The sequence below is a fragment of the Phyllobates terribilis genome, unplaced genomic scaffold, assembly GCF_046119375.1.
Source record: "Phyllobates terribilis strain yellow unplaced genomic scaffold, ASM4611937v1 Scaffold_7__3_contigs__length_470593459, whole genome shotgun sequence".
NCBI lineage: Eukaryota > Metazoa > Chordata > Amphibia > Anura > Dendrobatidae > Phyllobates > Phyllobates terribilis.
The window spans coordinates 361,781,986-361,796,220 of NW_027362767.1; the positions used below are offsets into that span (position 1 = coordinate 361,781,986).

Below are 14,235 nucleotides of genomic sequence, written 5' to 3' on the forward strand. Positions count from 1 at the left end.
TATGTGGGGCCCATTATTCTGTATGGAGGACTATGTGGGGCCCATTATTCTGTATGGAGGACTATGTGGGACCCATTATTCTGTATGGAGGATTATGTGGGGTCCATTATTCTGTATGGAGGACTGTGTGGTGCCCATTATACTGTATGGAGGACTATGTGGGGCTCATTATACTGTATACTGGTTGGCCCCCAACTTTGTCCACGTTTTTAATTTTGGCCCTCTGTGTGTTTGAGTTTGACATTCCTGGGCTAGACTCTAACATCCGTTTGTCATGCTCTAAGCACGGCCCAAGGAATGGCCACAGAACACCCAAACTCAGCAGCATGACATATGCCTTTGAGGATGATGAGTTTGGGTCAGCAGACCCGAGGCCTCTCCGTACATCGTGGGTTTTGCTCAGACTGTGACAAACTGATGTGTGAATCCAACTTAAGTGACCTAAGTGATACTCTGTTGTTGTTTTTTTTTTAATTTAATTTATGTTTTAAAACTACTGGAGTCTATGAAGAAAAGTTTTCTTAAACTTTCACAATCCATGGTCATTGTGGCGGGGGCTGTTTCTGAAAGCCGCCATGTTTTCTGATTCTGGATAACCTCTTAAATGAGTCGTCCACTACTTTTTCACATCTCCCAAGAACAGATACAAAAGTCTGATCAGAGATAACCCAGTTATGAGTAAAATTTGGAGGAGGTGGGTCCTTGCTCTCCATAATGACACCAGCACTGTATCGTCTTTTTCCCAATGCCCCACAGGAAAATATATGCAAATTGGTTCTCTTCCAGAATAAAAGAAACCAGCGCAACCCATTTGGCTAGCTACATAATTGATGCATGACTTTTTATAATTCATAATTAACCACCAGATTATTATATTTCGGATTAATGGACTGCGATGGAAAGAAATACCACTTGTTATTTAAAAAATAATATACAATGTACTTGTATAGGAAGAAAGTAAATAGGAAAACTAGTACAAAATAGGCTACTCATTTCCGGTCCTGGTAAACTTGAATTCAGTGTCGGATTATCAGAATTTCTGGATTATCAAATGCAGAATGAAGAGAATTTAATACTTTTGTAAAGATGTGTCTTTAATTCGTACGGAGGTCTACCCCAAATAAAATACTTTAACGGCCCTGCACTTTATTACTTTTTCGCACTTTTCTTTTGTCGTCTCCCACGCGTTACTGTATTCTAGGGGGTCTGTGTGCACTGCACAAACATTGCTCGCTTGTGGAGATATATTTCATGGCCGCCTAAAAAAAAAAAAAATGTATTCTGGGAAAAGATTGTATTTTATGGCCGCCCCTAAAATGCAGAAAGGGAGAGAGGGTGTAATTTGATCTGTTCTTGAAAGCTTTGCTGAGGGTAGCATGCTGCAGACATAAGCTGTGTCAATAGGAACTCTATTCAGTCTGAGCAAACAGCCTCGTGACCCGTGTGTGATTGGCAGCCTGTCTAAGGGAGGGCCTTTCTTTAGAAAGAGCTCACATTTTGGCGGCACTTCTGACTGATTTCCTGACTGCTTACTTATTTTCGCCTTCTCGGACTGGGAGACTTTGTGCACGCTTCTATTCCTCGCTTTAGTGGGCGATCGCTGGGAATACGGCGCGGTTGGAGTTTGCAGAAGATGGTGGTTGCTTTCTGTTCATGTTAATCCTCCTTCTTCCCCCCTCGGAAAATGCTGCTTTGGCTAATGAGAGATTTCCAGTCGGAGAAGAGAATGAGGTACAGGCTCTATTACGCGTCCAGTTGCCCGGATTGTGTAGGCGCCAAGAGGGGCAAAGGGCTGTAAGTGCGGCGTGTGGGGAAGGATATTAGTTATGGAGAGATTAGATGTGTCTGTGGGTGTGAGCGCCTTGTACTGCACACTGCTCACACCTCACCTTTACTACACATGTTCATGGCCACGTTCACACGTTCAGTATTTGGTCAGTATTTTACATCAGTATTTGTAAGCCAAAACCAGGAGTGGAGCAATCAGAGGAAAAGTATAATAGAAACACGTCACCACTTCTGTATTTATCACCCAAAGTGCTGGTTAGTAGCTATATCAGATCTACAGGTTATTATGCTTTGCTTATATAGCGCCATCATAGTCTGTAGCGCTACAAACATTATCATCATTGCTGTGCCCATTGGGGCTCACAATCTACATTCCCTATCAGTATGTCTTTGGAGTGTGGGAGGAAACCGGAGAACTGAGAGGAAATCCATGCAAACTCAGAGAGAACATACAAACTGCTTGCAGATGTTGCCCTTGGTGGGATTTGAACCCAGGACCCCAGTGCTGCAAAGAAACAGTACTAACCACTGAGCCAACCCCTTAGTAACACAGACCAGAGTAATATAAAACCTATATATCCTGCACGTTGTTGTATATGGTATATTCGGGTAGAAAATGAGAACTTGTAATTGAGCACAATTGTGCACCCGTGTAGTTTGTTCCATATTATGTTGTATACAATAACAGCCCCTACACACTAAGTCATTGGTACTGATACTACTACTGAATTATAATGTCACTTTAATTGTGGACGCTTTTTTTTTTTTTTTTTTATTCGTACAATATGGCGCTTGACTTTAAAACATATGCTGCAATGTTTCGGCTACAATTAACGACAAAAAAAAAAAAAAAAAAAGGATAAAGTCATGGAAGTTGGCACAAATACATCTCATGTCATTTTTGGTGAATGGCGCGCTGAAATATGTGCTTCTACTATTTTTAGTAGCGGTGTGAGTGCTGCTGCCACAACAGTAGCATTGTGCGCGCCTTGTGCAGGGTGTTTCAGTGCAGCTGTGCAAACGTGTGTGCGCTGCAACTAGGTAGGGTTAACCTGTTCGCTGCAAGAAGAATTAGGGTATTGTGTGCACGCAGGGCAGGGCAAGATGGGGTTAATCAGAATGTGCTGCTGGGTACAAGGGAGAGGTGCTGGGAGAAGCTGTAGAAGAGGGGTCTGCAGGAGGAAGTGCTGGGGTCCAGCGTGAGCGGAAGCACTAGTGTGTGTGAGTTCACTCTGGTAGCTTGTCTCGGAGGCCTGCGCTGGGAGGTTGTTTCTTGCTCCTTTTTTTTTTTCTTTGTGCTAAAAGTATAGGTGTAAAAAAAAAAAAAATAAGTAGTGTACCAGGTATATAAAAGTATGATCTATCTATTATACTCTCACGAATGATATAGATTTGCAAAATGTATCTTTCCATGCACTCTCTATACTTATTGTAAACACTTTATAATAAACAAACACATGTAAAATATAGGATTGTTCATCCCATAATCCTGTACACTAAAATGCATTATTAAAAAGGGAGCTGAAGAGATTTAGGGTATGTTCACCCCTGGCATTTTTGCTGCGTATTTTGCGCCTCGTATTTGGCTCGTAAAATAGACTTCTGAAATCTCTTGCCCATGCTGCGTTGTTTTTATCGTGCATATTTTCAGTCCTGCTGGTACGCTTTTGCCAAGACGCAGCGTGTAGGATCTTTCAGCGTTTTTGCAGCATTTTACACCCAGTAAAGTAAAAGGGTTGAAAAAAAAAAAATTACGTATTGTATTGCAGCTAATGTCCTGCTCGCACTGGCATCATTTGGACTAGATTTGAAGACGCAACAATGTATCGCATCTGATCTGTCATAGAAGAGTCGCCTTCCGGCCATGGTAACGTTAATTAGCATTCTGTTTGTCCATATTTAAAGAGGTTGTCCACATCTTTAGCATTGATGACCTTTCCTTAGGATAGGTCATCAATGTCTGATCAGTCTGGGTCCGACATCTGACACCCCCTCCGATCATCTGTTATTGGTGGCGCCGGCCAGAGATACTCACTTGCGGAGCTGGCTGTCTTCTGTCAGTGGCCAGTGCAGGGTACTGCACATCCACCTCCTATTCAAATCGATAGGAGGCGGATGTGTAAAACCCTGCGGCGGCCACAATCAAGAAGATGGCCAGCTCCGCAAGTGAGTATTTCCGGCTGATGGTAACAGTTGATCGGTGGAGGTGCTGAGTGTAGGACCCCAACCGATCAGACATTGATGACCTATCGTAAGGAATCGATTTACTCCAGCAGCGCAGCCCACCTTACGTGTATAATCCAACTGCATCCAATATTTCCTGGAGGATTTATCCACCAGCCACAGGGCAGCAGCAGCTGTTTTTCTGCATGCATATGTAGCGCGTCACGAGGTGGTAGCCAGGGCCGAGGCACTCGTCTCCTCTTTTTACGCCCCGGCGCACTACATGAAAGTGTAGGTCCTGGCTGGGTGTTTGTACTCATACTGTAAGGGCATCACGCCTTTGCAGGCCACCTGTAGCCTTTGTGTTGGCTGGCCACGACCATAGGCTTCACACTTCAATAAAGGAGACTCCCATTCAAAAATAAAGTCTTTTAAAGACTAAATGGTAACTTGGTAAGGGTTATAAACAAGGGATAGCGGATACAAAGTCTTATGGACATTTCCTTTACAGTAAGAAGTATTTTCAGTCTCACAGTATTCTTCCACTGCAGTCTACTCCAGGGCCGGTGAAGCACACCGTTTCACCCTACTTCGTCACAACCCAGCTTTTATGCCACAGTCTTGATCAGTAGGTCTTTCTACTCACTCAGTGGTTCAGCATCCTATTTCTCCCACTACTGGCGCTGGATCTACTGCACAAGACCCTCACTAATCCCACAAACTCAGTCCTGTTTAGGTCCGTTACCTTTGGTGTTTGTAAGCTCGGGATTTTTTGTGACTCGACGTCGTAACCATGGACCCTATTCCGGAATGCCACTCTGTCTCATCAGTTACTTCAGGATATCGCTATTTCCCTGTCCTTAGTTTCCACTCACTCCGGATCACCCTTAAGGCAGCTCTGCTCACAATGCACTTCCTACTCCCACTTGAACTTGAACTGCCTAACTACAGGAAGTAGTCTCTATCCCTAACACTAAGCCCTTCCCACTATGGGCTAGTCTCAAACATTAACACTATCCTATCTTACCCAACCTAAACTACAGTCACTATGCTTATCCTACACTGTGCATTACTAACATTGCTTATAACACTATACATTACACATGGCACATTACATCACAATATATATATACAAAGACGCAGGACATAATTCACATGACGCGATTGGGGTCTTCAGGGGTAGAATCGCGACAGTCAGTCCACCACCCTTACACCTTCATAGCAGTTTTTCCTGTCACAACTCCACCAGGTGAGCGTCACCAGCACTTACCCACTATCCCTCACCCTATTATGCACTCTGTTCCTCACATCTAGTAGTAAGACTGATGATATTCCCGTAGTGTATACACCATCATTGCATTTCAAGTGCTGGAACCCTCCATCTATAAAATGTTGGTTGCAGAGAAGAATGGCGCCATTGTTTTTTCATGAAATGATGCCACAAGCAATCTTGACCAGGCGTTGTGTAGGAATTACAACCTGACCTCAAAGGATTGTATTGCAATTCTTTGCACTGTTCTAGATGGAAAAAAAGGGCCTCCTTTTTGGGATCACACATTGATGGCATATTCCGGACTGTAGGGACCCTGTGCACCTCAGTACAGATGTAGTTTTCCCTATCTTTGCTTACATTACAATTTGGCTGTAGCTTTGTTAAATTATGATGATAGACTAGGTATGCCTACAGGTCTGAAAGCTAGAGGACCTGCATTTGGCAAAGATGACCCATAGTTCTACACATGCAATCAGCTACCACACAATAGAAAATATACCATTTTTAAGCCGCTCGTTATTACCAGTATTCTATAGAGTTGTGCCCATTTTTCACAAATTTCTCCTGTCGTATTAAATTGAGCTCCTGTAAAACGTTCCAGCTAGACTGGACAAGACGAAATATTGTGACCACTCCACTGGGCGAGACCGTGAGTCATCCGGTGATTCATGCAGATTCATTTGCTTTTATAGACCTCAATGGATTCAACAACTTACTTTTGGATGACAGTTTTTTAAATTGTTACTGACTGTAATTTCTGCTACTGGAATATAAAGGTCTTATAGAGTATGTTCTGCGTGATCCATAGTAACCATAATGTATCCTCTATTGCAAATACATTGACAATCGGATCCCTATGAAGGCACAGGGCAGAGCACTATAAATGGGTTAATAATACTCGGGCACAAATCCATGCCCTGGGCAGGTGATTTCCGATACTTACTGGTTGCATGTGGTATCACTGCTCTTACGCCATCTATAAACTTAACTGATGCAAGAATCGTGGGAGCAGATCTTGCATTAGGAGGTGGATCAAATCCCATTTTGCCAGACAGACACCAGTATTGTTAGCCGCATATGGTACGTGTGGTACACTGACCCTATTATTGCCAATAGGGTCTGTCAAGTGACGTAGAAGGACAATGAAATAATAAATTCTGGCGTGAGCAAAACTTGAACACATCTGTGATGTCTTATAACCGTACTGTGTACCAGATTTCCAAATATTAACATAATTTAATTTTATTGAGGATGGCATCGTTCTCTGTTCCAACATTAGGACTGATAAAGGATTATTCCTATCCCATTATGATGAGTGTTTCCCATATATGCCGAGACATTGATTCCCTCACTGAGAATGGGCTTCGTAGTTTTCCCCTGCATAGTGGCCTCCCGGACACCTGCTGGGCAGACTCCCTGCACCTCAGCCCCGTAAAACTATATAGGGCCACCTGTAGGTCTTTGTACTGCTGGCATACATATACCGTAGAAACTTCAGGGGGATCCCTGTAGAGAAAGTCACGGTTGACCATTTTGCTACTGGTTGGTAATTACCTGTGAAATATTTATTTTTCCATAAACCTTACAGTGTTACGGCCCCCATATACATTAGACAAATGTTGGCTGAACCCGCCAATATCAACGGATTTCACAGACGGCCTAATGTGTATGGGGGCGCTGGACGATTGACGGTCGGGAGAGATGTTGATCGCGCGTGTCCGATCTCGGACTGATAATTTCATTGTACTCCTTGAGATAAGTCACTGGTCGACATGTCAATCCGCGACTATCTCACAGAACACAGGAGCGCTCCTTGTGTAAGGTAGAGTTGGCTAAGATGGCTGTCGGGCTAAGGATCGACTGAAGCATCGTTTGGCCAACAACCATCAAATGTTTATGCTATATATTTATTTTCAATTTTAATATACATTAGGTACTAATGGTGGACAAGTATCCATGCTGACTCTGGCCACTATGGGGGCGCACACCTCCTGAGTGTCTGTGCCCGACAGTGGGGACAGACATGGTGTTATCAAGCAAGAACGCATCACCAGTATCATGGAAAGGGCAAACAAGGGCAAAGGAAAGTTTATACTGTCAGTAGAGGCCCGCAGTCTGCTTGATTTGACAGAAAAAGCCTTAGTTTCTGGTGAATTCATTAGCAGCTTTGTGGTGCATATTACATAGTGTTACGAGATCTCCCCCATATTGTGAACAGGTTTGACCACTGCTAACATCAATAACATGGGAGACCCTCATGTGTAACCTGCACAATGGCCGATTCTGCTGGGGAATGTAATTCCAGACAGGTTGTGAAGCATAAATCCACGTTCTCCTGGGAATGGTCAGGCAAGACGTAATTGTACATTGCAGAAAATAACGTCATCTTGTGTCTAGATTTCTGATCTCAATGTGCAACCGGAAAGATTTGGTTATCATGATTTTCTTATTCTGAGATTAAGCAGAGACAGATTATAGTCCAGCCCGTGCCAGGTGTCTGTATTACTATGGTGCCCTTGAGGTAGAGACTTTGAGCGGTCATGTTTAGATCAAGGTATAGACGGCTGATTGCAGCCGGCTATGTTTCCTCTGCAGTAATATAACAAATGTGGCATCTTGTATCTTGGCTGTAATGAGTCTGACATGTGTGGGTCAAATCTTATTAACCTTCCTCATCCTATTTCCTCTTTGCAGAGGAAATTATGGCAAAAAGCTGTCTGTAGCAACTTACAGTAGTTATTTGTGAGAATTCTCCATTCTAACGCTAAGGCTATGTTCACACATCATGGGTTTTTTTAGCTTTGTTTGCTGCAGTTTTTATGCACATTTTCAGCAGCCCTTTGTAGTACCAGCAAAAGTCTATGAGAACCCAGAAGTCTCTGTTCACACATCATGGTGTTTTTTCTTTTTGTCATGATTTTGTTCCTTGCGTGTTTTTTTGGAAAATAGAGCATGCCACTTTTTTCACTTTTTTCAGTTTTTTCACCCACAGGAAGTAATGGGCAGTGAAAAAAAGCTGACTAAACGCATAAAAAACACACCAAAATTTGTTTCAGCGTTTTTGATGCCAAAATAGAATAGGGTTCTTTTTTTTCACAGAACTTTATGTACATGCATAAAAAGAGACAGAAGGACAGTGAAAAAATGCTGAAAAAACGCCCCAAAACACATCTAAAAAGCACCAAAACTGCAAGAAAAATCCTGAATAAACTGCCCTTGAAGATCAGGTTTTACTGCAGAAAATTGACGCCCCCAAAAAAATGATGTGTGAACATAGCCTAAAAATTGTCTTTTTTTTAGGGGGGGGAGCGGTAAAATGGATTTCTGAAATTTTTCATTTGTCCCTTGTTCTGTCTTCAGGAGCACACCTCTCCTCGTCCCCCTGTCTTCAGGAGCACACCTTGCCTCGTCCTCCTGTTTTCAGGAGCACGCCTCTCCTCGTCCTCCTGTTTTCAGGAGCACGCCTCTTTTCGTCCTCCTGTTTTCAGGAACACGCCTTTCCTCGTCCTCCTGTTTTCAGGAACACGCCTCTCCTCGTCCTCCTGTTTTCAGGAACACGCCTCTCCTCGTCCTCCTGTCTTCAGGAGCACGCCTCTCCTCGTCCTCCTGTCTTCAGGAGCACGCCTCTCCTCGTCCTCCTGTCTTCAGGAGCACGCCTCTCCTCGTCCTCCTGTCTTCAGGAGCACGCCTCTCCTCGTCCTCCTGTCTTCAGGAGCACGCCTCCCCTCGTCCTCCTGTCTTCAGGAGCATGCCTCTCCTCGTCCTCCTGTCTTCAGGAGCACACCTCTCCTCATCCTCCTGTCTTCAGGAGCACACCTCTCCTCGTCCTCCTGTCTTCAGGAGCACACCTCTCCTCGTCCTCCTGTCTTCAGGAGCACACCTCTCCTCGTCCTCCTGTCTTCAGGAGCACACCTCTCCTCGTCCTCCTGTCTTCAGGAGCACGCCTCTCCTCGTCCTCCTGTCTTCAGGAGCACACCTCTCCTCGTCCTCCTGTCTTCAGGAGCATGCCTCTCCTCGTCCTCCTGTCTTCAGGAGCACGCCTCTCCTCGTCCTCCTGTCTTCAGGAGCACACCTCTCCTTGTCCTCCTGTCTTCAGGAGCACACCTCTCCTCATCTCCCTCCTGGCTTCCGGTTTGCCAAATGCTGATAACATCAGTTTAGGCAAGATGGCTGCCCCCACAAACAATCCTGGAATATAGAATTTAAAAAAAATGCACAGTCAACAAAATGAAGAAAAATACTTCTAAACGGAATATGTTTTAGTATGTGGTTTTATAATAGATGATGCATACATAAAATAAAAGATGGTACTGAACATTACAGCAGGTCACTGTGAGGTTCTAGACATCTAACATTCCTGTAATCCTCAATATTATGTGCGGGGAAATAATCACCTTAGTAATGTGGATCGTATTGCTGGATCATGGGGGAAGGATATGTAAAATTGGTGCCTCTGGAAATCAAGTCAGAGTCAACTTGTGTTGAGCCAGAAAATATTTTTAGAAATCCAAAAAACATCAGCTAGCCGGCCTACAGGTAAAAGAATAGATGGGTTTTTCCTCCGGGAAAAGATGTAAGAGAAAATTGGAAAACTGAATAGGCTTGAGCGGTCTTTCTAATTCCTTTATCAGTGCAGTCTCGGATGTCATGCCATCAAACCTTTCAGCCTTGTTGCTCTTCTACCTGGGTTTTGTTGACTTTTTGGTTTCTCAATTCCACGAGGATCCAGTACGTCCATTTTTTATATATATTTTATTCTAAAATCAGTTCCACTAAAGATTTTCTCTTGATCAGCTATAATGAAATGTCTTAACGCCTTTTGGTTAAGACCTTTTCTGATTGTGCTCATTTCAAGGGACCTTGGGAACCAAGCAACCTCCAACCCCTGGTGACTGCTGCACGGTATTAACCAGGCTTTAGAGACCTTATTTTGGGCGTAATTACTGTACAAATATTCCTATACTCTAGGGATTTTAGTACCGGAGGTTATTATAAGATGTCACTCATTTGTATGATAACTAGGATAGTTGTCAATAATAATTAATAAAAAGTGAATAGGTAACGGTTCTTCACATGGGGAAGATATGATGCAACTGAGAGCCACATCATTGCCTTAAAACTGCATGTAATTATGGAAAACCGCAGTATAAAATACAAATATGTATAGTGTGAAATCAGTATTGGACTGGGGTGACAAGGGCCCACCAGTAACCTTGACTCTGAGGGCCCACTGTTCAGCTACAGGTAAATATCACATTATTCAAATCTACCTCTGCTTCTAAATATTAATAAACTGGGTAGTTTGTTAGATGAATGATGAGATGCTGCTTTTGTCTACATAATAAATTAAATGTATTGGGTCAACTGATGCTTATATTGGCTTACTTCTGCACAGGGGCCCACCAGGGGATTTACCTGCTCACCTGTGGGCCAGTCCGAGGCTGGGTTTAGTGTAGCATTATAACCCTGCGTGAATTTGCCCTAAAATTATAACCTCTTTTTAGTGTTTTTTTTTGTTAAAAATAATACATGTAAAAAAACAGATTGTCCATGTGTGATGGGGATTCCCTAAAAATGTCCTCTGGATGCTAATCTTATAAAAGGAAACCATACTTTCTTAGTGCAATTACAATGTAAATTAAAGAAGTCTTATCACTAATAATGGTTTCTTGTGCTATATGTGAAGTGCCTAGAGTGGCATGTTGAAATATGTACTGGCAAAAAGCAATACAAGTGTCAGCAAGTGGGAAACAATTATAAAGCGTATGCATGAAGGAAGCATGCAGTATAACAAAAGTGCTGAGTGAGAACATCAGCTAATGAACGCCCTTAAACCGTAACGCCCGTAATTTTTTCTTCATAAATCAATAGTACTCGTGAAAATAAGAAACTTTCTAATATGTATTATCAGAGAAATCTGCTTCTTTCTGGACTGATCATATATTCTCACAATTCACAGGTAAAATCTGTATTCATTGAAGACAGATTTTTACATTACTGAGATAGGAGATGGCAGTTGATTTTTATAAGATTCTATGTAGAGGGAAGGAGGAGAAGGTCTGATTCCAGCTCCTCATTTCTTCTACGTAGAATCTTATCAGCACCAACTGCCATCTCCTATTTCAGCAATTCTTCTCTAAATACAGATTTTACCTGTGAACTATGAGAAGAAATGATGAGTCCGGGAGAAGAAAGAAGCAGATTTTTCTAACACAACATATTACATATCTTATTTTCACAAGTTCTGTTGATTTCTTAAAATGAAAATGAAATACACCTCTCAAGATCTTACAGATGAGATCCAGTTTCTGACCACCACACAGGGATTGAGTCAAGTGTTACGGGTTGGGCAAGACTCTCATGATAAAAGTGAATAGCCCGATTGTTACACTTCAGCGGGGAGTTGTATTTGGTTTGTTAGACAAATGGCCAGAAAAAAACTAGGGATAAAAAAAAAAAAACTACTTTCCTAAGGACAAACTCAAGAAATTTTTAATTTGTCGATCAGATTGAAATATTTGGGGTAGTACAGTACAGAACATGAGAAAACCCATTGTAAATACTCTGTATATAGATCCCTAATAGCTGTGGTTGTGTATGAAGGAATGTAAGGCATGCACAGAAGGAATGCAGTCGGAATTGTGACAATTGAACACGGAATCCGGCAGTGCAAGTAGGGCCGTATCTAGGCACTTCCTAATCCTTTATGAGAGTTCCTCTACAATCAACAGAGACCCTTACATACAATCTCCTTCTATTTCTGGGCTTTTACTTTACTACAGCTACAGTATTGCCTACATTACATAGTTACTAAGTCTGGGTTTAGAAGTATGAAAAAAAATTTTTTTATCCATATGTCCGACTTTTATGTCCATATATCAACTTTGTTCGTTTTGGATGTATGACTTTTTTTAATGGGGGAGGAAAAATGGCCAAATTCAATGTATGTAATCTTTGCTATGGATCCATTGATTGTCAGTGTAGCTTCCTTATTTTTTTGCACATCCATTGAGTTTTATGGACGAGTTTTGTTTAAAAAAAAAAAAAAAAAAGTTTAAAACTATTGCATTCTACATACTTATTTTTTTCACATGAACGCTTGGTCCGTGTGGAAAAACTCCCATCGGAGTTACTCCATTCACTTACATTGGTCCGTGTGCTATCCATTTTACACAGAGACCGCACAATGACCAAAAATTCACTCATCTGAACTCATCATAAAGTTGAAAAATTTATTTTTTCCAATCTTTCTCAGATCTTGGGATTTGATCCAAAGGAGGTCAATCAATACAGGGGCCTGGGGGATAGCTGGGGAAAAAGGTAAAATATGGCTACTCCTTGAAAAATATATATATATTTTTAAAGAAGCACTCCCATCAAAGTTTTTATCCTCTTAATATATTTCAGTCATCATATTATATAGCACTGTGTACTTACAATTGCTCATTTTACCTTTCTACCCAGATAATTCTTCTCTTTTCCATTAGGTCTATGACATCACGTGATTAAAAATTAACTAGCTGAATCCTTCTAAGCTCTATGTAGAAACAGGAGGTCAATTTTCTCTGCACAAGTCATAAGTCAATGAAAAAGTCTGTGGCAGGGGGGAGGAGCGGAGCAGCTGAGTCAGGAGTTGAAGAGGGTAATGATAAATGAGCGACTTCCTGTTCTTACATAGAGCAGAGAAAAGAGAAGAATTATCTGGGTAGAAAGGCAAAATGAGCAATTATAAGTACACAGTGCTATATAATATGATGACTGCAATATTGATGGGAGGAGTGCTTCTTTAACAATATTTAGAATCTTATTTAAAGGAAAAAAGTTAGGTCTGTCTTTTTCTTTACATAGAAAGTTTTTGGGAAGCCCTTTTTTATGCTGTTATAGTGTACTATTGGTCTCTTTAAGGACTTAAAAATTGACCTATTCACTTGAATGAAACCTGAGCTGCAGTACTCGAAAAATGGCCACTACACCATGTACAGAGCTGTGGGGTCCCAACTTGATGCACTCTTTACCTCCATCCAACATGGGACCTGCAAACGGCTGTGCTGGATTTTGGACCTCCACCGATCATCTGATTTTGATACCTACCAAACGGATATACCAATATCCAAATCCTGGACAACCCATATAATACTTTATGCATTTTGTTTGGCTTTATCAGCTGTGACCTGAACCTTTCTAGAGTTTATCGATTGAGTATGAAGCGATCGTTCGAGTCTTGCTGAATGACAAAACTTTAGTTTATGACTAGTGTGATCTTGAAGGCTCACCGGTCAATACTGATTTATATTAGAAGTTAGACCGTTGCATAAGAACACAAGTATGAAGGTTCATAGTCTACAGTATAAGAAATCAAGACATGGAGTCAATGAAGTTCTCAGTTCCAGCCTGATGAAGGACTCCACATATGTAATAATCACCCTAAACATCACAGATACACATAATGTGGGGCACATACTGCTGGTATTAAAAAGTTGGCATACTACTTGTTTGTGCTAAATATATAGTATATTACAGAACGTATCCCAATATCACTGCTGTATACTGATCACACACATACATCAGGTATTTGACATTTTTCTGTCTAGGTACATTTAAATATTGATAAACTCCTCCTCCATATAATCATTACTAAATGATTTGCCCTTGGCGTAAATAATGAAGATAAAAGACTCGGCTCTAAAATATCATTTTAAAGAAATCTAGTAAGTCAAGAAACTCCTTGCATCCTACCCTGAGGTGTGGGAGGAACTGGCGTTCTTACCAGTTGTACAAGACTAATTTGTGCTTTTATTTCAATACATGGTTAAAATGCATTTGAGAATAATAATAGACATCAGGCTGCATGGTCACGTTACGTCCAAATACAATATTTTCATAGGCAAATCATGGAGATAAAGAATTTTGCATAAATTCTTCCTTTTGGCTTGTGCTGCAAGTGAAAGGGGTTCTCCGTGCCAAACCAATAAGTCTGCAGTCACTCCGTGTGACTGCAGACTTATGAATCC

The 14,235-nt window shown here is 41.7% G+C and overlaps 1 protein-coding gene across 7 annotated transcripts in view; it reads left to right on the forward strand.

The window, feature by feature from the left end:
- Window positions 1-14,235, forward strand: part of MBNL3 (muscleblind like splicing regulator 3) — a 169,003-nt gene that overhangs the window by 25,498 nt on the left and 129,270 nt on the right. Inside the window, exon 1 of one of the 7 annotated variants that reach the window (XM_073641323.1) lies at window positions 1,437-1,731. The exons of the other annotated variants lie outside the window; for them this stretch is intronic. The gene's annotated coding sequence lies outside the window, so the exon portion shown is untranslated. Of the gene's footprint in view, window positions 1-1,436; window positions 1,732-14,235 lie in introns of those variants that run through there. 7 annotated transcript variants of the gene reach the window in all.